Here is a 27,467-nt window from a genome sequence, read left to right as displayed (position 1 = left end):
AGAGCAGAGTAGTGGTTACCAGAAGGGGAGGAGGGGCAGAGGGTGAAATGGGTATAGTGATGGATGGAAACTAAATTTTTGGTGCTGACCATGCTATAGAGTATACAGGAGTTGAAATATATTGCACACATGAAACACAGAACATTATAAACCAATGTTACCTCAATAAGAAATAAATTTTAAAAAAACCAGTTCACCAATTGAGTCAGACACTAATTGTTCTTCTTTATGCATAATTCTAGCAATACTGTTGATATGGGATATAGACCCTAACATAGCAAGAAAATAAGGTCTGAAATCCAAATAAATATATTCCACCTGAAATGGACAGGTCATACAATTAACTCAACATATAACGAATAGCACAAGAATTTTTAATCTTAACGTGGACCCTAAGAAGGTGAGCTGCACAAATGAAGAGACAGAAAGTGATCTAGAAAATAAAGGCAAGAGGATGGTCCAAGTACACAGCAGTCTGGTGATGCTTAGTGCTGAGGCCGGAGTCTTGAAACCTTACTACATCCGAGATGGGATCCTCCGAGAGAGAAGCTCAGAGGAAATGCTCAATGGGGTCAAAGCAGCGGGGAGATGAAGCGGGTCTCGGAGGGAGAAAGAGCTCCGTGCACCTGGGGCCGTGGAGGAGCGAATGGGCGGTGAAAGAAAGAGGGGACAGCTTGAGGTCAGGACAAGTTTTATTTAGGATGCAGGAAACCTGAGTAAGTCTTCCACACGAGGAGAAGGAGCCAGGAGAAAGGCAGACGTGGAAATGAGAGGAACAGTGGCAAGTGTGCAGGCGAAGCGTGGGGAGGGGAGGCACAGAAAACACGAGGGAACAGAGTCACCTCTTTCCCGGGAAGGAGCCTCCTTCAAACCCCCATCCGACCTGGCGGCTTCCATCTTGAGAGTAGTTTACAACCACGCTACTCAAAGTCGGTCCGCAGACCAGAGGCATCAGTATCACGTGGGCTCTGGCTTGCTGACTCTCTACCCTACCCCAGACCTAGCCACTCACACATTACGAGCTCTTGCACGTTAACAAGATGGCAGGTGATGCCACTAAAGTCTGGGCTGAGCTGGTTAAAGCAGTGGTTGTGAACACAGGCACTGAAATGAGACAGATCTGAGTTCCAATCCAGCTCTACCTTGACGCTGTGGTACGTGCCCTAGGACCAGCCTCCCCAAGCCTCACGTGTTCTCCTCTGTAGAACGGAGATAACGGTAGTGTTCTTTCTCAGGGGTCTTTGTAAAACTTGAGATCATGTAGGGAAAGAGCGTGGCTTTGAGCCTGGCACACAGTCATGATGTTGTTTTTATTCATCCCTTCCAGCCTACTTGGATAACAGCTCTGTTATGTCCACGTCTGAACCCCGGTAGGGAATGAGCTCCCCAAGGACAGGAAACATGCATCGGACCGGGAGATCTGCACGCAGGTGTGTGATATTGAGGTGAAACACTCAACACGCTACGTGCTGACATGGGGCTGGGACACGGGCAAGTCAATGATCCCACAGCAAATAGGAAAGCACTTTCTTCGACTCTATGTATACAAAAGCCAGTTAGAAATAGGTTATGAACTTGCTTGGGATTAAAGGATAAACTTTCAGAAGAGAATAAGCAAGTTACGAGGTGAATACACTTTGAAAACCTCCTGCATCAGGGCGTGGCCATGACAAAGTGAGACGGAGATCTCTTTGAACCCACACCCAGGTGCTGCATGCACCCCCTTCCAAGGTCGGCAGTGCAAATAACCCCGAGACGTTTCACCATAGGGATGAAGCTTAATGCTTGGGAAAAGTACCTAAATCAACTCACAGCACGAGATGAGTTTCTTCATTTTCGGCAAAGCTCCAATAATGAAGGGGCTGATTTCATCGCACGCACCTTAATTTTCTGTGTTGGCAAAAGCACATATACAGAAACCCCAGCAGGCTTGTAATAGGAGGACAAGTCTTTCTGCTTGCATTATTAGATATGGGAAAAAAACACAGAACTTATAACACAGAACACCCACTTCTGTCGTGAATAACATACAACAACAGCAAAAGTATTTTATGGAGCTCAGTTAAGTTTCTCGACATGAAGAATCCACAGGTCATTTCAATGCATTCAACTCTCGCAGCTCACATCTGTGGAACAGCCATTGGGCAGTGGGCACGGGCTAGATCCTGGGGCGGCACGGGGGCTGGGACCCAGGTGCCTTGTTGGGCACCCCTACCGAGGAAGGGAGCCCCAGGACACGATGCCAGGGCCCTGTGGGCTAAAGCACAGGCTAAAGTCAAGGTCCCGGAACCCAGAGGCAGAAGGTCAGAGGAGGCTTCCCGGAAAATCTCATTTAAGATCACTTCCCTGGCAAGCAAGGGAAGGCAGAACATTTCAGGGAGGGGGGGGGGCAGCAAAAATAGTGGCATGAAAGACCCTGAGGGGGAGGCTGAGAAGCTGGGCTTTAGCCTTTAATCAGTGGGAAACTGCACGGTTTGGCTTTTGCTCCGATCTTGGTTTAGCAAGGTCATTCTGAGGATGGACCGCGCGGCGGCGAACTGGGGCAAAAGGATCCATTAAGGGCGATGCAATCATCCAGGTAAGTGGTGATGGATGGAAACTAAATTTTTGGTGGTGACCATGCTATAGAGTATACGGAAGTTGAAATATATTGTACACATGAAACACAAGACAGGAGGCTCAGGAGGAGGTGGGGGGCAAAAGCTTCCTTGCAGAGACAGACTTAGCCCCCTTGGCGACCTGTAGGGAGGGGGACAAAGGGGCTTCTGGTTCAGAGCTATAAAACAATGAAGCTTGGAACTGCAGGAAAGCTCCAGATCGGGGCATTCTCCTGGTCACAGTGAGGCCCCGAGATCAGTGTGTTAATACAAAACAGCGAGTATCCTAAAAGCCCAGGCCGCCCTGGAGTGAGAAGATGACTTCCTTTGTACACCAGCAATGAAGAGACGCCTCTGGTGGTCCCTCCCCACAGCTCTCTGCAGCCTCTGACCCTGAACGCTGCGGCTCTCCGGACATCCTTGCAAAAGCCCTCTTCTTTGGATACAATTTCTGAATTGTAAAATTTTAAATGACCTCAGGTGTTGCCAAAGATGTTCATGCTGAATTGAAGTTCAAAATCTTGCAGTGGTGTGGTTACCAAGAAACAGGACGTCCCCCAGTACAAGCAAGGGTCTCTGTGTGTGTGTGTTGAGTGCAAGCAATGTAAGCTGGGTGCTTTGACCGAATTTTGCCTGGAACTGTGTGCTCGGGGCACTAGAGCTAACATTTCCCTGGGAGATGACAAGCCCTGTCCCGGGCCCGACAGGAGGAAACAAGAGGAGCAAACGGCCTCTCTCTGCCCATCTGTGTCACCTTCTCAGGGAGAGACAAGGATGATCCCTCCTGGCAGGACACCCCACCGCTTGGCTTCCCAAGAGTTCTCCTGGGCTGGTGAGAAGCGGCAACCCTATACGTCTAGTTTATTGCTGCTTCTCCCTGGGATCGAGGGAATCATCGATACCCTGCAGTTTTTCTCAGCGGGGGATACCACCAGCATTTTGGCCAGGGCCATGCCTTACCACAGGGGACTGTCCCACATTACAAGGCATTAATAATTTTAGCCACATCCCCCCAAACGCCAGCTGTAGTTACTATGAAAAACAGAATCACCCCAAGCATTTCCAAATGTCCCTAGGGTTGTGGCACTCTAGCTGGTTGAGAACCATGGCAGTATTCACCGATGAGGCTCATCTCTATAAATATTCTGTTTTTCTACCTGATAAAAATAATTACTGCCCCTACTGGTCCATCTGATACAGTATGAAGAAACCATCTTTAAAATAAAGAAATAAAAAGAAAACAAAAACAAACAAACAAACAAAAGAAAAAAATAAAAGAAACCATGTTTTTTTCAGCACAAGCAAATCACCAAGCTAAATTATAAAGAGCTATCTCTAGGGCTTTACAAGAATGATATGACATTATTTTCTTGGAGAATTAAAAACTGAAATAGAGCCCCAAATCTAGAAACTAAAGTGAGATGAAAAAAAACCTAAATTCTGGAACATCAGAAGTTCTATAAATCAAGCTTAAAGAATCCGAGTACCAAGGTAAAGAACCCTAAAACAAAGATCATACAAAAGGACCACTGGTGATTTATGTTTCCCCGTGGATTAATAACAGGAGCGAAATACAACTTGCCCTTCTGAACTTCAACCCCATACCTGTGATACAATGATTGAAGTACTTTGTATTGTGAATAATGCTTTTAATTCCAAGGCTTCAAGTGCTAACATTTAGACAGGAGTACCTTCTAGATTCTATTGACGAAATTGTTAGTACCAACTTCTCTGTACCATAAAGTAAGTTCTTTTGTTTTTAAGAAAAAAAACCCAATCATTCCAAAACCGAAAAACATGCCCAAGGGTACTTAGAGGAGTATGCAATAACTAGCACATACTGGCAGGAACATTCCAGTGTTTGAAATCAACAAATCCTTAGGAAGCATGCTCAGACAGATGACACTTAAGAAAAAACAACTGCATTTAGATTTATAGGAAGGTTTTTCACTTACTTCAAATTTCTGTATAATCCTTGTTCCTCTAAGTTAAAGGGGAAAAAAAAAAAAATCACACTGTAATTCCTTATTTTTCTAATTAAAAAATAAACAAAACAAAACAAAACACGTTATATCCTCTAATTCGGCTTTGGCTGTCCTCAAGTATTTCCTTTGCGTCTCCTTTCAATGAATACTACTTTCAAATTCTAAACAAAAAGCAGAATATCAAAAGTTAGCCCAAGGAACACTGTACAAAACCAAATATCACAAAGCAAACAAGGCAACTGCATCTATCAGAAGTGATGATTCAGAAGAGGATAAATATAGAACGGTGCTTTCCAAATGGCGTTTGGGTGGCAAATGCAGTAAACAGGTGAAGGCTACATCCCAAAAGTTTCTCTGAAAAAAGATCGCCAAAATATTATCAACAAGTGTCTTCTTTTTGAAGCTGTCGGTCCCCTGGTGTCCCTGACACTGAACTTCCGCAATCTGGCCTTGGTGTGGCCATCCATTCCTGGGTAAATCCAAGTAAAACCTGAGGACACTTCAGCCTCTGAGGACGCCGTCAGAAGCAGTGGAGCAACTCCACATGGGACGGGCCTTTTATGGCCTGAACTGGAGAGCCTTGATCCCAGATCATCTACCAGAAATAGCTCCTGAAACTCAGAGGCGCCCACCAGCTGTTGCAACAGGCCTGGCCAGCAGCAATTTCAAATGCAATGAGAACTGTCACATTGTCTTTCAGCTCGTTTTATAGAGAAACTAAAAATGCGACAGCAATCTCCCGAACAGGCTACAACAATACGGAACTGAATGGGCAAACGTTTTTCTAATTCTAGTCTTTGGGGTATAAAAGAACACATAACCAGTGATAAAGCTCAGATACGGAATCTCAAAAAGGAAGTAACATACCTATACACGTATAAACAGTTTGCTATAAAGGCACATGTCTCTTTACAAGTTTACAAGTTGTGTAGACATCTGTGGGTTTCTTCCCACTTCCAATAAGAGAATTTCCAATAGAAAATGAGTCATCGGAAGACAGAACTGCGCTGGAAGTAATTTCTCTAAAACAACACAAAGGTTTTGCCTTAAAACCAAAGACCATGCTCTGAATGGATGGATCTGTCTTCAGATGGATCTCAGGCTGCGCAATTCACTCAAAGACCAGAAGAAACTTAACTAATGGGCAGGGGGGGAAAAAGAACTATCAAGCACAACCACTTGTTAAAAGGCTATTTATGTTTTTTAGATATTCAAACTAATACTGCAACCCTGCTTACAAAACTCCTTATACCCGCGGGTGTCCTTGTCGTTGGGAGGAATAACAGAAGGTCTTGATCATCCCAACTTCAACATAAAGCACAAAGCTCAGAACTCCGGGCAGGGCCAAAGCTCTGCACTGCCCCCAGGGGCAGGTCCCTGGCCGTTAGTTCTCAGAACACCAGCTGCTTCGGTCAGCAGAGGCCTCCCGAGCAGGCTCTGAATTCCCGTCATTAATTAACCCTGCAGGACAACGCCTCTTTCTACACAGACGGTCCTGTGGCCAGGTGAAAGACGGCGCATACCCTGGGCAGCCTTAATGATTCAACACCGGCTTCGTGATTGTTGTGCTCAAGGGTTAAAGACAATTTGTCTAGTGTAAATAGTACAACGCCTCTTTCTACACAGACGGTCCTGTGGCCAGGTGAAAGACGGCGCATACCCTGGGCAGCCTTAATGATTCAACACCGGCTTCGTGATTGTTGTGCTCAAGGGTTAAAGACAATTTGTCTAGTGTAAATAGTGCTGCAATGAACACTGGGGTGCACGTGTCTTCTTGAATTATGGTTTTCTCAGGGTACATGCCCAGTAGTGGGATTGCTGGGTCATATGGTAGTTCTATTTTTAGTTTTTTAAGGAACCTCCATACTGTTCTCCATAGTGGCTGCACCAACTTACATTCCCACCAACAGTGTAGGAGGGTTCCCTTTTCTCCACACGCTCTCCAGCATTTGCTGTTTGTAGATTTTCTGATGATGCCCATTCTAACTGGTGTGAGGTGAATGGTCATTGCAGTACTATTTACAATAGCCAGGTCCTGGAAGCAACCTAAATGCCCAGTGACAGACGCATGGATAAAGAAGATGTGGCACATATATACAATGGAATATTACTCAGCCATATAAAGGAACGAAATTGGGTCATTTGCGGTGTGATGAATTAGGAGATTGGGATTGACATGTATACACTGATGTGTATAAAATGGATGACTAATAAGAACCTGCTGTATAAAAAATAAATAAAATAAAATTCAAAAAAAAATTTAAATAAAATTGAAAAAAAAAAAAAGACAATTTGTCCAAGCCACATTTTCTACTCGCCTCAAGCAGACAAGCAAAACTTCACAGTCACTTCCTAATCTCTGTCCTGGCCCTCACCTTATTTTCCCTTTGACCAATTTTGCTTTCTACTCCTTTTTAATTTTATTTGATCTTGTTTTATATATTTATATAAGCTGCTTTAAATTCTTCCTGGAGCAAGCAGGGTAAAAAAAAAATAAAAACTTAGGTGAAACAGTTGACTATCTGGGTCTTTCTTTTAAGAAAAGATAACACTGTTACTGCAACAATGCAGGGTTTTTTGTTTTTTGTTTTTTTCCTAAAAAAGATTCAGTCCCACAAAAGAAACATCTAACTTTTGGACGCCTCTGAGGTTACTGGTCCCTGCAGCATCAAATTGGCCCAGCTCAATGCACTGGGATCTAGTAGAATAATTCTCCTAGGCTGCTTCTTTCATACTTGCTTCTTGTCTTTGTTCAAAGTCCAGTTCATTCTACCTGTGCAATCTGTTTAAATACTTTCCTCCATTCTTCTTTTTTTTTTTTTTTTTGGTTATATCCTGAAATCAGGAAACTCTTGTCATACACACTTCTTCCCAAAAACTTGACAGTAATCAGAACTGATATGCATGTGAGTAGATTTAATGATATACCCATGAAGAAAATGGAACATCACATTTTATAAATTAAGAACTAGACTTAGACCTCTCCAAGATATTTGATAAGTAACTATTTCTCATTTGCTATTATTTAATACTAGTAGTATAATAACCACATGGTAGTCTACCATTCTTTCTAGTGACTTCATTGTATCAGCTTCAGTATGACTTTTAATCTGGCTTTTGTGGGCTAATCTAGAAACCATGACTACTTATGATATTGATCTCAAGAGAAACTACATTCTATGGTACCTGTTTTATAATAATGACAATGAACATGTGGAAACCAAAATTAAAACACAATGTTTTTTACAATCATGACAAAAAAACCGTTAGACATAAACTTAACTAAACATATACAGGATCTGTATGCTGAAAATTATAAAAGGCTGATAAAAGACATCCAAGGAGACCTAAATAAACAAATAACACATACATTGTGTTCATGGGTCGGAACAGTCAACATAGTAAAGATGTCAATTCTCCCCAAAACGATCTATAGATTTAATGCAGTTTCTATCAACATGCCCAGAAGGATTTTTGGTAGATAAAGACAAGCTTATTCTAAAATTTATAGGAAGAGGCGCAGGGCTTAGAATAGCTAGAACAATCTTGAAAAAGAAGAATAAAGTGAGAGTAATCAATGTATCCCACGTTAAGGCTTACTATAAAGCTATAATAATGGAATAGAATACAGAACCCTGAAATATACCACACAAATATACCCAACAGATTTTTGACATAAGGAGCCATTTCAACAAACGGTGCTGGAGCAGATGCACAGACATAGACAAAAAAAAAAACAACAACAAAAACCCAAACAAGACAAAACAAAAAAACCAAAAACCCTTAGATCTAATTCTTACAACTTATACAAAAATTAACCAAAGTGAATCACAAAATTAAGTGTAAAATATAAAACTATGATACTTTTAGGGAAAAAAATAGAAGAAAATCTTCAGGACCTAGACAAAGTTCTTGGACTTGACCCCAAAAGCACAACCCGTAAAAAATGACAAAGTAGACTCATCGAAATGTAAAACTTCTGCTTTGCAAAAGACCATGTTAAGAGGATGAAAAGATATGCTAGGGAGTGGGAGAGAATATTTGCAAGTTATATATCTGAAAAAGGACAACTACACAGAACATAGGAAGAGCTCTCAAAATTCAACAGCAAAAAACCCCCATGTAACAGTCCAATTAGAAAATAGGCAAAAGATATGAAGAGACATTTCACCAAAGATGAAGCATAGGTGGCAAATAAGCACATGAAAAGATGTTCAACACCGTTAGCCATTAGAGAAATACAAATTAAAACAACAGTGAGATATCCCTACACACCTATCAGAATGGCAAAAATGAAAACAATAGTGACCAAACCAAACGCTGGCTGGGAGAAGCTGGACCACACATTGCTGGTGGGAATAGAAAATGGCACGGCTACTCTGGGAAACAGTTTGGCAGTTTCTTCAAAAACTAAACCTGCCAAAGCAAACTACCAAATGGCCTAGCAACTGCACTCCTGGATATTTATTCCAGAGAAATGGAAACTTATTTTCATACTAAATCCTGAATACAAATGTTCACAGTAGCTTTATCTGCAATAACCAAAACCTGGAAACAAGCCAGATGTCTTCGATGGATGAACAGTTTAATAAACTTGGTGCACCCATACCATGGAAGGCCGCTCAGCAATAAATTGGAACAATCTATTCATACATGCAGCACCCGGATGAATATCCAGGGAACTGTGCTGAGTGAAAGAATGCCATTCCCCGAAGTTTAGATGCTGTGTGACTGCACTTACACCACATTCCTGAAAGAGAACATCGTAGACGTGGAAGGCACATCAGAAGTTAGGGATGGGGTGACGGGGCTATGAGAGGACAGCATGAGGGATCCTTCTCCTGTTCTACTGACTGCATCAAAGCCAACATCCTGGGGCTTCCCTGGTGGCGCAGTGGTTGAGAATCTGCCTGCCAACGCAGGGGACACGGGTTCGAGCCCTGGTCTGGGAAGATCCCACATGCCGCGGAGCAACTAGGCCCGTGAGCCACAATTACTGAGCCTGCGCGTCTGGAGCCTGTGCTCCGCAACAAGAGAGGCTGCGATAGTGAGAGGCCCGCGCACCGCGATGAAGAGTGGCCTCCGCTTGCCGCAACTAGAGAAAGCCCTCGCACAGAAATGAAGACCCAACACAGCCAAAAATAAATTAAAAAAAAAAAAAAGCCAATACCCCGGTGATGATGTCGTTTTCTAGTTCTGCCAGATGTTACCATTGGGGGAAAATGGGTAAAAGGTACACAGGCTCCCTCTGTAGCAAGTCTTACAACCGCATCTGAATCTATAATTATCTCAAAATTAAAAGTCTAAACACTAAAAAAAAATCTACTTCAAGTGAAACTTCCAAATGCAACCCATCTGTAACTGGGTTACTTACCATAATTGTACTTTGAGTAAATCTATGTAGATTTGCCTGTCATCAACGCCATCTTAAGAAATCCGAATTGGAAATGTTTCTTTTCCCCTACAAGAAAGGAAGTCATGGCCCCGAAGTAAAATATTTGATACAGAGTAAGAAACGGAAAGCACTGCTTTCCAATTAAACATGTTTATTTGGCAGGTTGTCTGGGTACTGAAAAGAGCATCTCTGACGCCAGAGCCAATCAAAGAACAGGATCCCTCCCCTTCATTTTCCGCAGTTCAATCCACCGCCAAACATGATCGACACTTGAGAAACAGTAAGAAAACAACTCTTTAGAAAGGGAGGAGACCGGGTCATCTCAAGATTTCATCCTACTACAAATACAGCAAACAGGTTTTTCAACTCTAGAGTTCTACAGTGTTGGAGGTGTCATTCTTGAAAATAAAAGGACAAGATCAAAGTTGGGCCTTCCAAGTGCTGGGACAGGTCGTCTGAGGGTGCTTCAGTATCCTCTGTCCTCTCAGATGCTATAACATGAAACTTAGATCCGAACATCCTGGACTGGCCCTCCTGGGGGTCCAACTGACGCACGCTGGCCTTTTGTGTTAGAAAGGATCAGATCTGGGGAAGGCCACGGCAGACATGAGATGAAGCTTCTCTTCGGTTCACCGAAGGGGGGGAGCCCAAGCCCAGGAATATCCACGCTCCCGCCTCTCTCACCTCCGCCCCCAAGTTCCTCCAGCCCCCCTCCGCCTCCAAGCCCGTGCCCACCTTCTTTCTTTCTCCCCCTCACTCATCATCCATGACCGCTGTCTCCCCGCCGCCCCAGAACCCACGTGCTCCCGCATCGGGTTTACAGTTGGATTCCAGCTCCCTCCGCACCCCAGGACCTGCTCCCCCACCACGGACCCCGCCAGTGCCCTTGGCCTCTGGCCGTTAGCGCCTGACACTCCCTGACCGTTTGCACCGGCACGGGGTCTCCACCCCTCCCAGAGCGAGTTCTGCCGCGATCCTGCTGTCTCGTGGTGACGCGCGCTCCTGTTCTCCTGGCTGCGCTGGGCCCTCACCTCGCAGCCGTGACCACACCTCGCTGCCCGGGGTCCTCCCCGCCCGCCCTCCGCCATCCCTGCTCTCAAGGGCCTCTTGCCAGGACTGCTGCAAGGGCCTCCACGGCTCTTCCCTCCTCCACCGACACCTCCCCAAATCCATCCTGCCCCCGCTTTCCAGACGCGTCTCATCCGCCCTCCCACGCAGCCGTGCCCGCGGGTCTCAGCGCCCCCCCACCCCGTCCCTTCCCACTGACGGAGGCTCACGTGACAAGCTTTTGGAAGTGCTGTTCTTGAGTAGCAAATGTAAGCACGTTCCTGTAAAAGAGTCACTTTCACCCTCTCGTGTGTAGATACTCATCAGGAGAGGGGAAAAGGGACCAGGTTACCAATAAATACTTGGGCAACTGCATTTGCCCCAGAGATGATCTCACACGGACCGAGATCTGTGGTGACTGACTTCTATGGACGTATGGCTGAGGGTGGTGTGACGATTAGAAAGGGTTTTCATGTCTTGCGTTATTGCTAACCTCACATTTGGATACACCCAGGAGGCTGGGACACGTGTGGGTATCAGGCGGCATCCGTGTGCTGGTGACAAACAAGAGGGTGAGAACGGCCAGCCTGGTGGGTAAAGTCCAAAGTCCCTACCACCTCTGTGACCTGGCCCCTTCCCACCTCGTCAGCCATATGGCCCACCATCCCTCCCCCAGCAGGTGACCATGAGAAACCACACTGACCAGGGCTGCTGGGTCCAGGCTGGTCTCAGAACGCCTTCCCTCCCTTGTCACTTGGAAAACCCCTCATCATCCTTTCCCGATGAGCCCTTCCTGACATGGTCTGTGATTTCCAACCTCTAGACTGTTCGTGTCCACAGGGCAGGGGCTCCAATCTGTCTCTGAAGCCACAGAACCCAGCAGGGTCCGCCACTCCACACACGCAATAAATGTCTGGGACACGCCCTCAGATCTCTTTTTCCCATTTTAATTCAGCGACTGTTACATGCGCCTCTTTCTTCCAGGTGTGACTAATCAAGTCTTAATTTCCCTCTGAGGTTAGAAAGTGACAAGAGTGACAAAGGGGCTCCTCAGTTTATAAGCAGAAAGTGAAGTAAGTGGAGCCACTCACATGCTTTTGGGCAGAAGCCTCACTTTCCAGCTTTCCCTCCGTGAAGCCCCTACTTCCGAAGGAAGGAGGATGTCAGGGCATCGCCCAGAACGGTCAGTGCAGGGAGAGCAAGACAACAGAGCTCTCTGCCGAACTGCAAAGTGCTCCCGCCTCCTGCAAGGTTGTGCTTTCTGCAAGGCAATGACCTTGAGCAATCAAGAGACCTATTGGTTTAAGCCGCTCATCTCCAGGGCATGAAAACACTAAGCACCGGGATCTGAATTCTGTCCTCATTTCTGCTATGATGGCACCAGACTTGGAATCATTTTCTTTTTCTCCATAAACCTGGGAGCCGGACTCGGAATCATTTTCTTTTTCTTTTTCTCCATAAACTTGGGATTTTGACATCTGCGAGTGAAGACCAGAACATACCTGATCGTCTCCTAACACCTACACTAATACACCCCTGTGAGTCTGAGCTTGGGCTGCCTGCACCATGGACGAATACATGTTACCGCTGGGTAGACTTAAAGAAAGCAAAAGGGGGGATATTATCGTTGGTTAACAATATTTTTCAACCAATAAATCACCCTCCCCCAGACAGTCTAAATCAATCAATCAATGTCTCTCTCTCTGCCTATCTGTCTCTCCCTCTCAAAGCTTAGGGAGAACTTCAGTGGTTTGGATGACAGTATTTTGAGCTCCAAGGTCACGCGTAGGTCACTGGCTTGAACACCAGATGCGCAAGCCAACTCTTCTCTCCCAGGCTGCTGCTGCAAGAGCGATGGGTGGAGAAGAACACTCAGCGCGAACAGAACTGCTGGCCTCGTGGTCCAGATGAAGCGTGCGTCTGCCAGGGAGGGAGCTTGGCCCGTGTGCCACGAGTTCTGGCCGCAGGGAGGGGATACAGCCTCTCACAGGGCTGGGCCAGCATTACATTCCTGGACGCCACGCTGAGTCTTGAGAGTAACGGGAGAGGTACAAAGTGTGACATGCTCCATTTAGGCTGCTCTGGATCTAAAAGTATGGGGTTGCTGTGAATTCATCGCATGGCAGAAACGCAGAGGTGGCTTCTCAAGTGGGAACACGGGCTTGGAGGGCTCCAGCCGGTGGAGGGAGGCACTCGGGCACGGGAGCAGACCCAGACGCTTGATCCTTTCCACGAGGGGTTGACATCACAAAGCTTAGCGCCAAAAGTGGTTCCCTTGGCTGACCCCAAACACCAAGAGGGGACAGACAGCCCTGACTCCTGCGTGAAAACACAAAGCTCCCGCGGTCCCCCTGGGGCGCTGTGTAAAGGTGCCTCTCTGTGCGCCGAGATGCACGAAGGAGAGCCAGGAGCAAACTCCAGACCTCAGACGTGCGCTGGGGACGGGAAGGACGGGGGCGCTTTCTCTGCAGACACCGTCTCGCAGCCTCGACACAGGCCGACACCCCGCGCGGCCTTGGGTGGGAGCACAGCGCGTGCAGCCTCCCCATCGATGGGCTTCCGTTATCACGCTCATTCTCTCCTTCTTTTCCGCCAGAAACACAATTCTAAGTGATGGCTGCACACTTGGGCCAACCCACAAGAGCCTAATAATCCTGTAATAAAGTGGGACCACAGTACCGATAATTCTCTAAAACCGAACCACTACGCGCTGTAGCTTCAAATGTGTCTGCGGCTCCCACTGCGGATCCTGAACGCCAGCTCCCTGGCAGCACACAGGGTGACTTCCTCCCCTGAGGCTGAGGCAGAGACTCTTGTTTGGGGGGCCGGGGCTACAAAGCTGAGAAGGAGGGCACCGTCTGGACAGGTAAGCGTGGGAGAACGGGGTGAGAAGGGGGCGTCCACGGCGCACGCAGCACGGGGGTGGAGGGCTGCGCTCAGGAGGGGGAGGAACCTCTGGGGCAGACAGAGGATGCTAAAAGCTGAAAAGTTTCAAGACAAGAAAAGAAAGGAAAGATATGGGGAATCCGTTGATTAGGCTCCGAAACACTGACTTCATTTTCTGATAATTCTCATTTCACGGCTCCAGGTGAAAACTTGGTCTCAGTCCAGAGGCCAAAAAACTGCTGCTCTAGGTTGACTCCCATGGTCCCATTTGGTTCTAAAAACCTGAGATTCTGTGATTCTGAGGCCAAGCACTGTGTCACAGTCACCAAAGAAAAATGGAGAGAATTAAGAGAAAGAAAAGAAGAGTGCAATACGGATGATGGAAAGGGGTCCAAGGAGAGAGAAAGTGTGTGAACGCCGGGCCTTCCGGAGTGAGAAGCACTAAGGAGACAGCAGGGCAGGAAATAAAAACACAGGATCACCCCTCAGCTCCCCCTAATAGAGACTCAGTCTAGAGCGGATGACGCCTTCAAAGACCCTGAAGTTATCTGCTGGACCTGTTATGCAGCGTGGACTCCTTATTAGCATGTACGGGGAATTCCCTTCGGAGGCTCTACTGGAAACATCTGGTAACCTCATCAGTGGGACCGAGAGCGTGCCCTGCATCGTGAAGAGTGAAGAGAGGAAATACATCCGCAAATACATCCTCAAAGGACGACACTTATTTAGGAGTCCTTCCAGGTTCTCCTAAGTCCTTGGCTCGGCTTGATTCCGCTTACATTCCCACCCCAGCGCCCTGAGAACGTGAATTCCAAGAGGACAGAGATTTCTGTCTGTTTTGTAGACGGTTGTTAATTTCCAGTGCCCGCAACAGTGCCTAAGACATAGTAAATGTTCCATAAATGTTCCCTGGAGGAAAGGAATGAATAATACCTATTTTACAGGGAGAGCACCCAGACAGAGTTTTTTTTAAAAGTAAAAAATTTTTTTCTTTACCCCCTTCCCCATTACTCTCTCTGCAGCCCCCAGTCTGGGATCACGATCCCCGCTGGCTTTGGGAAGACCGTCCCACAAGCCTGAATTAGTTTACCTTCTTTCCACATACCTCTTTGGGGAAGATTTTCCTCGTTAGACAGGGACTAATTGCAGTGCCGAGCTCCGGTGCATTCTGATCTTTCAGCATCGCTTATGCAAATCCACGACACCTGGACCAGCGCAGGGAGGGAAGCGAATTGCGTGATGAACCTGGACGGCAGGATCGATTTCCAGAGTCTGGCTCCTAACAGGGCCCTCCCTAAACGTTTTCTGATGCTGGCCAAGTGGGCAAGCTCAGGCCTTTCTCCCCAGAAACACGATCCTGCTTTCTATACCGACAAGTATTAATTCAAATCCCTAGTGGGCAGTCCAGGATATGGAAATTACAGTCATCTAATCTTGTAGAGGAAGAAGTATGAACCATCATTACACGGTCTGACAAAGAGCTAAGTGATTAATCCCAGGTTGCACAGAGGCTGGGGTCCACGGCGACGGCTCCCTGTGGGCTACCTACCAAACAGTGGGACCCAGCGGCAAACACCAGACAGGCAACCTCACGGCTTTCACCCCAAGGGAGCATCGAGGAACAAAGGGCCATGTTCTCAGGACCACGCTGCAAAGCTCTTGATTCTTTGGAAAACTCTGACTGTGCGGCCAGAGGAGTGAGAGAATCTGGGGCTCAAAAACCTTGTCTCTCTTCTGACTCTGGTGTCACACGCTTAAGCTCTGAGGTTTACTTTTAAGTAGGAACTGGGAGGCTTGCGGAATAATGGCGTCTCAGAAAGTGACCAGAAACTCCAATCCTCTCCAGGGAAAACAAAAGAATATGCTTAGGAAAAGATACCGCCACCAACCAGGATGTGCTCTTCACCACATCACAGAAACCTACCGCTCTGAAGGAAGGTCTTGACCTTTTCCTGAAACTTGCAAAAAGAACACTGAAGCTCCTCAGCCCCCATCAAGAAACCATAGCCCCAGGCGCACTGGGAAACTTGGTCAGGGCGCCCACAGCCCTGAACCATCACTCAGCTTGGCGCTTTTTTCCCTCCACTTTTTCTCTTGCACAGCTGTGTTCAATTTTCTGTCCTTGGGGTTTTTAAAGGAACATTTATTCTAGGGCCAGGATTCTCCAGTTTTATGGTTATACAACTCCCTCTCAGGGCCAAAGAATGTTTGAAAAGCCTTAAACCCAGCACAGAGAGTTAGTAAAAGTATCCAAACGAAAGTGAAATGAAAAGTCAAGACTTGTTCCAATTTCGATTCAACCTCTTACTTGATTGCGCTGTACCTTCTGTTTGCCCTTCAAGACATTTGCTACCTATTTTTTATCAAAATATAAGTATGGTGTGTGTGTGTGTGTGTGTGTCTCTGTGTATGTTTGTGTTTGTGTGTGTGTGTGTGTGTGTGTGTGTGTGTGTTTGGGAGCAGGTAAGGAACAGAGAAGTCCAAAGGTGTATTTATATTCTTCCACGGTTACTGTTTCCTGTTCGATGGTAAATTTTATTTTAAATAAGACCTCCATCTTCAATTGGTTTGAATAAAAGATCACAAAGAAAGATTCCTTGAGGATTTTTAAGGGCTTGTTTGTTTTTCCTAGTTAGACAGCCAAACAGTACTAGGGTTTTGGTAGTAGGATAGCAGTTTAAAAAAAAAAAAAAACAAACCCTAGTTTTTACTTAAATGGTGAAACTAGTGGCATTGTTAGTTGAAACGCCCTAAGTACATTATCAACATCCAAAAGCACAGACCCCCACACACACGCACCAACAAAACAGCATGGGGCTCCCACCGGCCCATGAAATGCTCTCCAGGCTTCTAAGTGCAGCCAAACGGAGTTATTTCAGAACGCCCAGAAGTCTCTTACTCGTCCACTTCTCTTCTCTCTTCCTGTCACCTAGATTCCCACATCTCAAAGGAATCTGCCCAAAGGCTCTGTCTAATACAGGCTCATGAACATCACTCTTTTTTTGCCCCCTGGAGTCTCCCAAAGGCCATACGCCTGCTTCATACACACTCCCCTCGATCTGACAGACAAAGCAAAGTTCAGGCTCTGGGGCCTGAGGTTTGTGGCACAGCGCACAGCACCCACATGAGAGGCCTGGCTGCAGCCCAAGGCAAACAAAATGATTTTGAGAAACAAAGTAATATGCACAGACCCACCCTGGAGCAGAGAAAATTGAATCAGTTTTCCACCATGGAAGGATCTGAAATGCTGTCAGTAGCACCTGCTAAATACAGCCCAAGTCTCTGAAAACGATTAGCAGATAATGTAAACTAACCTTGCGACCGGATCATGATGAGAGACAGAGGCAGGCTTCTCTCAAGGGGCCGACGTGAGCAGAGCACATGATACCTTTCCCTTTCGACCACCTTCTCTTGCTCTTTTAAGATCAAGATATCAAAAGTGCCCTTTAGCACGGCCTTATAGGCAAAACGACGGGTTAATGTTCAAATGATTCCTCCCAGATAACCAGACTCTAATTCTCCCATGATTGGAAGTTGCCAGAAGTTAGTAAAAATCTCTAAACCTAGGGCAGAGGACAGCTGAAAAAAGCAGATTCTGAAGTCAGAGTTTCTTTGAAGTCTGTAATTTCCTCAAGTAGGATACACTTCTAATAGCATTTTCTCATAATAATAAATTAAAAACCTTGTGGATCTGTGCTCTAGAACAAAGATGCTTCTTTCAGAATAAGAATGTTTTCATGAAAGTAATACAGAAAAATTCTTCCCTCAAAATCTCCAAACACATGCTCCCTACATGTACAAGGAAACACAACCAAACAACAATAAACACACAAAAATAATTTTTCAAACCACATATACAAGAAAAAAAAAATCTTTACAAGAAGGCTCTAAGCAGGGCTTGAAAAATCAGGATGTTTTCTAACATCATGCCAAGCCAGTTAGAACACACTGAGTTTTAAAAATAAGGTTTTACGATAGCCCACTTACATTCCACATAAGAAAAGGCAGAAATGTGAGCTGAGAACAGTCAGATACAACTTTAAAAATCTGACTCACTCAAGTGTGTAGGCACGCACACATGCGTGTGTGCACACACACACACACCCCTTGTAAAAGAGAAAACAAACACCACTTGGACTCATCCAAAATGTGCAGTCTTTAATCATGCTCTCATGATGTTTACCCAAAACATCCAATGCACTTTATAGCCTAAGGAGCAGTCCAAGTTCTCAACAGAAGGTTGTTACTTGAAGGACCATGTGTCTTAAAGAGCCATTTTCACACAATCTAAATGAATAAAGAAGCATGGGGGAAAGAATGCACTGATACAAATGGTAAGACCCACAGTCATCGCACCTTCGAGGCTTATGAAATGCATCCACCTTGAGCGTTTGTATGTGTGCCTTTTGAGAAAGTCACCCCTGTTCCCTCCACCTCGCTTCAAGGACCCGCTGTCGTCTCGGGGCCCCAGTGCTGGGATCCACTGATGTCTGAAGAGATGCAAGGCAGTGATGTAGGTACAGGCAGGACTTCGCTTTAGAGAGACCTGCACCGCATCTAAAAGCCTGTGGAGGGCTTCCCTGGTGGAGCAGTGGTTGAGAATCTGCCTGCCAATGCAGGGGACACAGGTTCGAGCCCTGGTCTGGGAAGATCCCACGTGCCGCGGAGCAGCTGGGCCCGTGAGCCACAATTACTGAGCCTGTGTGTCTGGAGCTTGTGCTCCGCAACGAGAGGCCGCGATAGTGAGAGGCCCGCGCACCGCTATGAAGAGTGGCCCCCACTTGCCGCAATTAGAGAAAGCCGTCACACAGAAGCGAAGACCCAACACAGCCATAAATAAATAAATAAATAACATTAAAAGCCTGTGGAATGTCTTTTCTCCTTAATCTGATTTCAAATGAAGATTTTATTTATTTATCTTTAATTTTAAAAACTTTTTATTGAAGTATAGTTGGTTTACAATGTTGTGTTAGTTTTTGGTGTATAGCCAAGTGATTCAGTGTTTTATATATAAATATTTGTATTCTTTTTCAGATTCTTTTCCATTATAGGTTGTTACAAGATATTGAATATAGTTTCCTGTGCTACACAGTAGGTCCTTGTTGGTAATCTATTTTATATATAGTAGTGTGTATATGTTAATCCCAAACTCCTAATTTATCCCTTCCCTCCACCTTTCCCCTTTGGTAATCATAAGTTTGTTTTAATTAATTAATTAATTAATTAACTAATTAATTTATGGCCACTTTGGGTCTTCATTGCTGCGCACAGGCTTTCTCTAGCTGTGTCGAGCGGGGGCTACTCTTCATTGCGTTGCGCGGGCTTCTCATTGCAGTGGCTTCTCTAGTTGCGGAGCACGGGCTCTAGGCACGCGGGCTTCAGTAGTTGTGGCATATGGGCTTCAGTAGTTGTGGCTTGCGGGCTCTAGAGCGCAGGTTCAGTAGTTGTGGTGCACAGGCTTAGTTGTTCCATGGCATGTGGGATCTTCCCAGACCAGGGCTCGAACCCGTGTCCCCTGCATTGGCAGGCGGATTCTTAACCACTGCGCCATCAGGGAAGCCCACAAGTTTGTATTCCATGTCTGTGAGTCTGTTTCTGTTTTGTAACTAAGTTCCTTTGTATCATTTTTAAAGGTTCCACATATAAACGATATCATATTATATTTGTCTTTCTCTGTATTACTTACTTCACTTAGTATGATAATCTCTAGGTCCATCCATGTTGCTGCAAATGGCATTACTTCATTCTTTTTTTTTTTTTTTTAAAGTGATCACCCATACACCATTGTCTATATTGAACACATTTAATTTTGCTGTATTTGTTTTTGTCTCATATTTTGCTGAAACACTTTAAATTTTTATTTATTTATTTATTTATTTTTGGCTGTGTTGGGTCCTCGTTTCTGCGCGAGGGCTTTCTCTAGTTGCGGCAAGTGGGGGCCACTCTTCATCGCAGTGCGCGGACATCTCACTATCGTGGGCTCTCTTGTTGTGGAGCACAGGCTCCAGTCGCACAGGCTCAGTAGTTGTGGCTCACGGGCCCAGTTGCTCCGCAGCATGTGGGATCCTCCCAGACCAGGGCTCGAACCCGTGTCCCCTGCACTGGCAGGCAGACTCTCAACCACTGCGCCACCAGGGAAGCCCCGCAGGAGGATTCTTAACTACTGCGCCACCAGGGAAGCCCACTTCATTCTTTTTTATGGCTGAGTAATATTCCATTGCATGTATGTACCACATCGCCTTTACCGATTCATCTGTCGATGGACACTTAGGTTGTTTCCATGTCCTGGCTGTTGTAAATAGTGCTGCTATGAGCATCGGCCTCACTAGAAACACTTGCCTCACTGCCTGTACTGCTCTTATGCATAGCCCTCCTCAATCCACTCTGGCCTGGGGTTCCCACTACCGAGCTACCCTCATCAAGGCCACCCGAGCTCGGGGACCCCGCACTCTCCCCCTTCCTGCCCGGCTGCCTGTCGTCCACCCCACCCCCCCCCGAGCCTCATTAACAATCTCTCTCTCTCCTCTCTCTGTTATCCTCTCCATGGATCAATCTACTACCTACATTCTGTCTCCAGTCAGAACCGCTCCTCGGAGTTCCAGCCTCACATTCAACTGTTGACTGAACACCTCTGTTTGGATGTTCAACAGGTACCTCAAACTTAATATGTCCACGACAGAACTCTCAATTCTCAAAGCTGGCCCTCCTCATTAAAGAACAAATAAAGAAAGAACAGAAAAGAAAAATGAAACCAAGAAATCCCTCCTCCCCCAGTCTTTCCTCTCCTCAGAAGTTGCCAGAATTTGGGAGTCATGCCTCCTGCCCCCCTTGTCCTCACTCCCCGAATCTCATCCATCACCGAGTGCTGACAGCCGTACCTCCAAGACACATCCCTTTCTCTTATGATATACAACAGCTTTATTGATATATAATTCATACGCCATGCAACTCACCAATTTAAAGTGTACACGTCAATGGCTTGTAGTATATCCATGGAGCTGTACGACCATTATCAAATCAGTTTTAGACATTTTCATCACCCCCAAAGGAAACCACACACCCATCAGCAGTCATTCTCAATTTCCCCTTAAACAATCCAGTCCTAGGCAAACATTAATCTACTTTATGTCTCTGTAGATTTGCCTGTTCTGGAAATTTCATATAAATGGAATCATACAACACATGGTCATTTGTGTCTGGCTTCTTTCAGCGAGCATATTTCCAATATTCACCTATGCTGTAGGATGTATCACTATTCCATTCCTCTTTATAATCAAATAACATCCTATCATATGAATATACAATGTTTTATTTGTTCACCAGTTAATAGACATTCGGGTTGTTTCTATTCTTTGGCAATTGTGAATAATACTGCTAGGAGATGCAAACTATTATATATAGGATGGATAAACAACAAGGTCCTACTGTACAGCACAGGGAACTATATTCAATATTCTGTGACAAACCATCCTGGAAAAGAATATGAAAAAGAATATATATAGGTATAACCGAATCACCTTTCTTTATAGCAGAAATTAACACAACATTGTTAATCAACTAGACTTCAATAAAATGAAAAAAAATAAAACTGCTATGAAAAGTTTTTATATAGAAAAATGTTTTCATTTCTCTTGGGTGTACACCTAGGAGTGGATATGCCAGGTCATAAGGTAAACTCTATGTTTAACTATGTTAGGAACTGCCCGACTGTTTTCCAAAGCAGCTGCTTGGGAAAGAGTCTGCATTCCTACCAGCCGTGTACGAGAGTTCGAATTTCTCCATATCCTCACCAACACTTGTTACTATCCATCTTTCATAGAGGGTTATGAAGTGCTATCTCACTGTGGGTTCGATTTGCATTTCCATGATGGCTGGTGATGTTGAAAATCTTCTAATGTGCTTATTGGCCATTTACATATCTTCTTTGCCTATTTCAGATCTTTACCTATTTTTGAATTAGGTTATTTTTAATTTTTTTTTTAATAAATTCATTTATTTTTTATTTAGTTTATTTTTGGCTGCGTTGGGTCTTCATTGCTGCGCGTGGGCTTTCTCTAGTTGTGGCGAGAGGGGGCTACTCTTGTTGCAGTGTGTGGGCTTCTTATTGCGGTGGCTTCTCTTGTTGTGGAGCACGGGCTCTAGGCAAGCAGGCTCAGTTGTGGCTCGCGGGCTCAGTAGTTGTGGCTCGCGGGCTCTAGAGTGCAGGCTCAGTAGTTGTGGCGCACGGGCTTAGTTGCTCTGTGGCATGTGGGATCTTCCTGGACCAGGGCTTGAACCCGTGTCCCCTGCGCTGGCAGGCGGATTCTTAACCACCGTGCCACCAGGGAAGCCCGAGGTTATCTTTTTCTTATTGAGTTGTCAGAGGTCTTATATATTCTAGATACAAGTCTAGAATACATGATTTGCAAATATTTTTTCTCATTCTGTAGGTTGTCTTTTCACTCTCTTATTGGTGTCTTTTAATACGCAATTTTTTTTTAATTTTTTTAAATTTATATTTATTTATTTATTTTTGGCTGTGTTGGGTCTTCGTTTCTGTGCGAGGGCTTTCTCCAGTTGCGGCAAGCGGGGGCCGCTCTTCATCGCGGTGCGCAGGCCTCTCACCATCGCGGCCTCTCTTGTTGCGGAGCACAGGCTCCAGACGCGCAGGCTCAGTAATTGTGGCTCACAGGCCTAGCTGCTCCACGGCATGTGGGATCTTCCCAGACCAGGGCTCGAACCCGTGTCCCCTGCATTGGCAGGCAGATTCTCAACCACTGCGCCACCAGGGAAGCCCCACAAAATTTTTTAATTTTGTTGAAGTCCAATTTATTTTTCTGTTGTCACTTGTACTTTTGGTGTTATACCTTGAAAAATCACTGCACAAACCCAAGGTCATGAAGATGAACACCCACGTTGTCTTCTAAGAGTGTTACAGTTTTAGCTCTTATATTTAAGCCTTTGATCCATTTTGAGTTAATTTTTGTATATAGTGTAAGGTGGGGTCCAACTTCATTCTTTTGCATGTTGATATCCAGTTGTCCTAGAACATTTGTTGAAGAGACTATTTGCCAGTGAATTGTCTTGGCACGTTTGTCAAAAATCAATTACCATAAATGTAGGAGTTTATTTCTGGTCTATCAATTCTATTCCAAAAATCTATATGTCTATCCTTATGCCAGAACCACTGTCTTAATTACTGTATTAAGTTTTGAAATCAGGAAGGGTGAGTCTTCCAAGTCTGCTCTTTTTTAAGATTGTTCTGGGTATTCTGGCTCCCTTAAATTTCTATATGAATTTTAGGGTCAGTTTGTCGATTTCTACAAGGAATCCATCTGAGATTTGGAGAGAGACTGCATTGAATCTATAGATCAATTTAGGGAGTATTGCCATTTTAATGATAGTAAGTTTTCTGATTCGTGAACATGGGATGTTCTTCCATTTATTTGGCATTTTCTTTAATTTTGTTCAACATTTTACAGTTTTAAGAGCATGTTTTATACTTATTTAACTACATTTATTCCTAAGTACAGGCACACCTTGTTTTACTGTGCTTCACTTTATTGCACTTTGCAGATATTGCCTTTCATACAAAGTGAAGGTTTGTTGGCAACCCTGCGTTGAGCAAGTCTACTGTCACCATTTTTCCAACAGCATTTGCTCACTTTGTGTCTCTGTGTCACATTTTGTAATTCTCACAATATTTCAAACTTTTTCATTGTTCCATTTGTTATTGTGATCTGTGATCAGTGATCTTTAATGTTACTATTGAGAAAAGATTATGACTTGCTGAAGGCTCAGATGATGGTACTTTTTAGCAGTAAAGCATTTTTTAATTAAGGCATGTACATTGTTCCTTTAGACCTGATGCCACTGCATACTTAATAGACTACAGACAGTGTAAACATAACTTGTATACGCACCGGGAACCCAAAATATTTGTGTGACTCGCTTTATCGTGATACTCACTTTACTGCGGGGGTCTGGAACCAAACCTGCAATATCTCCGAGGTATGCTTGTGTTTCATTCTTTTTCATGCTATTGTAAAAGGAATTATTTTCTTAATTTCATTTCAGATTGTTTGTTCTAAGTGTACAGCATTACAGTTGATTTTTGTATATTGATCTTGTATCCTGCAACCTTTCTGAATGTGTCTATTAGTCCTAACAGTTTAGTGGATTCCTTAGGGTTTTCCATACCCGAGATCATGTCACCTGCAAGCAGAGACAGTTTCACTTCGTTCTCTCCAATCCAGAAGCCTTTCGTATTCTTCACTAACTGCCCTGGCTAGACCTCCCAGGAGAATACTGAGTAGAGGTAATGAGGGCGGGCATCCTCGTCTTGATCCTCATCTTAGGGGGAAAGCTTTCGGTCCACAATTAAGTATGATGTTAGCTGTGGGGTTTTCATAGGTGCTCTTTTTAGGCTGAAGATGTTTCCTTCGATTCCTAGTTTGTTGTTGTTTCATTTATTTATTTACTTATTTATTTATTTTGGCTGTGCTGGGTCTTAGTTGCAGCATGCAGGATCTTTAGTTGTGCCATGTGGGATCTAGTTCCCTGACCAGGGATCGAACCCAGTCCCCCTGCATTGGGAGCGCAGAGTCTTAGCCACTGGACCACTAGGGAAGTCCCTAGTTTTTTTGTTTTTTTATCTTAAAGAGGTATTGGAATTTCTCAAATTCCAAATTTGTTTGCATAACAAATTTCCAAATTTCTCTGCATGAGACATACCCGTGTGCAACTGTGTTTGCCTCTGTATTCTCTCCCTATACCATCTCCACAGCTCAGTATCGCTCATCTTTCCAGGTCTGTACTTCAGGGCAGTGCTGGACCGCCCTATTCAAAGTTCCCATCCACCGCTATCTCCTCCCGAGTCAGCCCTCACACGCCTTCAACGCACTCAGTCATTATTGTTCTAAGTACAGATTTGCTCACATTTGCATAAGGTTTAGTATTTGCCAGCGTGAATGCATCATTTTAATACTCACAACAACCTTACTAGGTAGATGCTATTGACACAATTTCACAGATGTTGAAATTGAACGAGAGGTTAAGTGTCTTGTTCAAAGTCATGCAGTTTATAAGTGGCAGACTCAGGATTCAAACTCAGGGCCCATCACTCCTGAGACCATTCTCTTAAACCTCTGGCTGTCGTGCCTATCAATAATTGCTCTCACTTGCTTCTTACCATATTTTCTATCTAGACACAAGCATCCATCTCTTTATCGCTGTACTTTTAACATCTAACACGAGCGGGGCAGGTGTTAATAAATACTTAATGAACACCGGACTTAGGATGCCCTCTAAGAAGAGTTCCACAGGACTCTGGTGAGCCCTGCCAACTACACACGTCCATGGAGAGTCACGAGGCTCATCCACTTCTGAGACCCTTCAGGAAGGAAGGTTAACTTTAACGTTTCTCAAACTCACTGGAGCACAGACCCATCTTCATAGCCCTGCCTCCACTGCATTAACAGTCTAGAGAAGTGTGTTCCATGGAACACACTTTGAGAAACCCTGCCCCAGAGTGGCAGGGCAGATAGCACGGTCCCTAGAAAGGTGTTTCTGTTCCCTTCCGTGCCTGGCTCTGCCCTCCTCTAAAAAGTCTAACTTGGAGTCCCTGAAAGCTCTGTCATGACCACAGTTCAGTTCAAAAAGAAAACCCCAGTGTATTAAGCTTTGCTTTGCTTTCACACATTGGAACACGTGGCTACTAAGGAGATAGAAAGATTTTTCCAACTTGTCAGATGGCTCTCCCCTCTGGATGCTGGTGGTCCCATAACTTATCACTGAGGAACCTTTAATTTTCTCAGACCTCTGGTTTGTTGAAAGTGATTTAAACAAATTCATCCTTCACAATGTCCTTTAACCTGTTCTCAGAATTGCAGCCAAAACCAATGATGTGTCAACCACAGAACAGTTACATTTTTTTCTAAATACTTACCGTAATGCTGATGTTTAAATCATGGCTTCTGATAGAGAAGGACTTCAAAACTCTCCCTGTCTCAGCTCTCCCAGTCTTCTAGCTCATCTACTCCAACTCTTCCTGAAAAAGAAGAAAGAAAAATTTCTACTCGGAAATCTGAGAAAGAAAACAGCAAACAATATAAGACAGCCACATGTATGAGCAAGGCAAGATACGTGGCTGTGATTCATCTGCTTCTAAAGAGCTTTTTCCCTTTCAATTAATCATCTTACATTGGTGACCACAAATTACAGGCAGTGGTTAGAATATCTTTTTAAACCTCTTATAAAAAATACTCAATTAAAAATACATTTTTTATAGAGTTATCATATGATCCAGCGATCCCACTCCTGGGCACATATCCAGAGAAAACTCTAATTCGAAAAGATACATGCACCCCAATGTTCAAAGCAGCACTATTTACAATAGCCAGGACATGGAAGTAACCTAAATGCCCATCAACAGATGAATGGATAAAGAAGATGTGGTACATATATACAATGGAATACTACTCAGCCATAAACGAGAATGAAATAATGCCATTTGCAGCAACATGGATGGACCTAGAGATTATCATATTAAGTGAAGTAAACCAGAGAAAGACAAATATCATGTGATGTAACTTACTTACATGTGTAATCCTAAAAAATGATACAAACTAACTTATTTACAAAGCAGAAGACTCACAGACATAGAAAACAAACTTATGGTTACCAAAGGGGAAAGAGGGAGAGGGAATGTTCCCAATAAATTGGGAATTTGGAATTAACATATACACGCTAGTACATGTAAAATAGATAACCAACACAGACCTACTGTATAGCACAGGGAACTACACTCAATATCTTGTAATAACCTATAAGGGAAAAGAATTTGAAAAAGAATATATATATATGTGTGTGTGTTATATATATTTATATAAATTATATATATTTATATATATAAATTCAGTTTATATATATAAAGTGAATCACTTTGCTGTACACCTGAAACTAACACAACGTTGTAAATCAACTATACTTCAATAAAATAATAAATAGAATTTTAAAAAAAGAAAAGCAAAAACAAACAAACAAACAAACACATTCTTTCCTTCATCTCAAACTCAGTGAATAAAATCATTTCTATGTGATCGTTCTCCAAAGCTCTGATTTTTCTCTGGTGATGAAATTTGACATTTGGTCTAAAAGCTGAGCTATCTTGAGTAAATATGAGTTCTTTCTACGACACAAATTTACATCAGACCCAAACAAGGGGCTTTGGGAAAGAAGCCTTGTAACAAAGGAAGACTCGAAAAGACAGAGGAGGGTAGGTTGGAACTCATCGAGGAGTTGGATGTGTACAACGAGAGGGAGGTGACAAAGGCCCAGGTCCTTAGAAAAAGAGAGAGGCTGGGCAAAGAAGTCGAGACCACAGTAACCCGTCTAGGGCGTCAGGAGTGAGGGGCTGGGCTAGAACCTGGTCTGCGCCATTAATTCCAGGCAGAGAAAATCTTCAGCATTCATTTCCCTCAAAGGCTGGGGAAAAGAGGGAAAACCGCACCCGTGCTGGAAGTACGACAGAGAGGGACAGAGGGAAGGATGCACTTCCCTGTGTGATTTCCCTAACTG

General features: G+C 44.4%; 1 protein-coding gene across 17 annotated transcripts in view; it reads right to left on the bottom strand.

The window, feature by feature from the left end:
- SVIL (supervillin) overlaps window positions 1–27,467 on the bottom strand; it is a 241,499-nt gene that overhangs the window by 150,609 nt on the left and 63,423 nt on the right. For 10 of the 17 annotated variants that reach the window (XM_059909405.1, XM_059909414.1, XM_059909428.1 and 7 more), the window contains exon 1: window positions 4,553–5,118. The gene's annotated coding sequence lies outside the window, so the exon portion shown is untranslated. Of the gene's footprint in view, window positions 1–4,552; window positions 5,119–15,015; window positions 15,116–25,836; window positions 25,939–27,467 lie in introns of those variants that run through there. The other 7 variants (XM_059909480.1, XM_059909447.1, XM_059909454.1 and 4 more) reach the window with 3 other exon arrangements.

The sequence above is a fragment of the Balaenoptera ricei genome, chromosome 2 (assembly GCF_028023285.1).
Source record: "Balaenoptera ricei isolate mBalRic1 chromosome 2, mBalRic1.hap2, whole genome shotgun sequence".
Lineage (NCBI taxonomy): Eukaryota > Metazoa > Chordata > Mammalia > Artiodactyla > Balaenopteridae > Balaenoptera > Balaenoptera ricei.
Note: the sequence above shows the minus strand (reverse complement) of the source record. Positions and strands in the feature narration are given on the sequence as shown.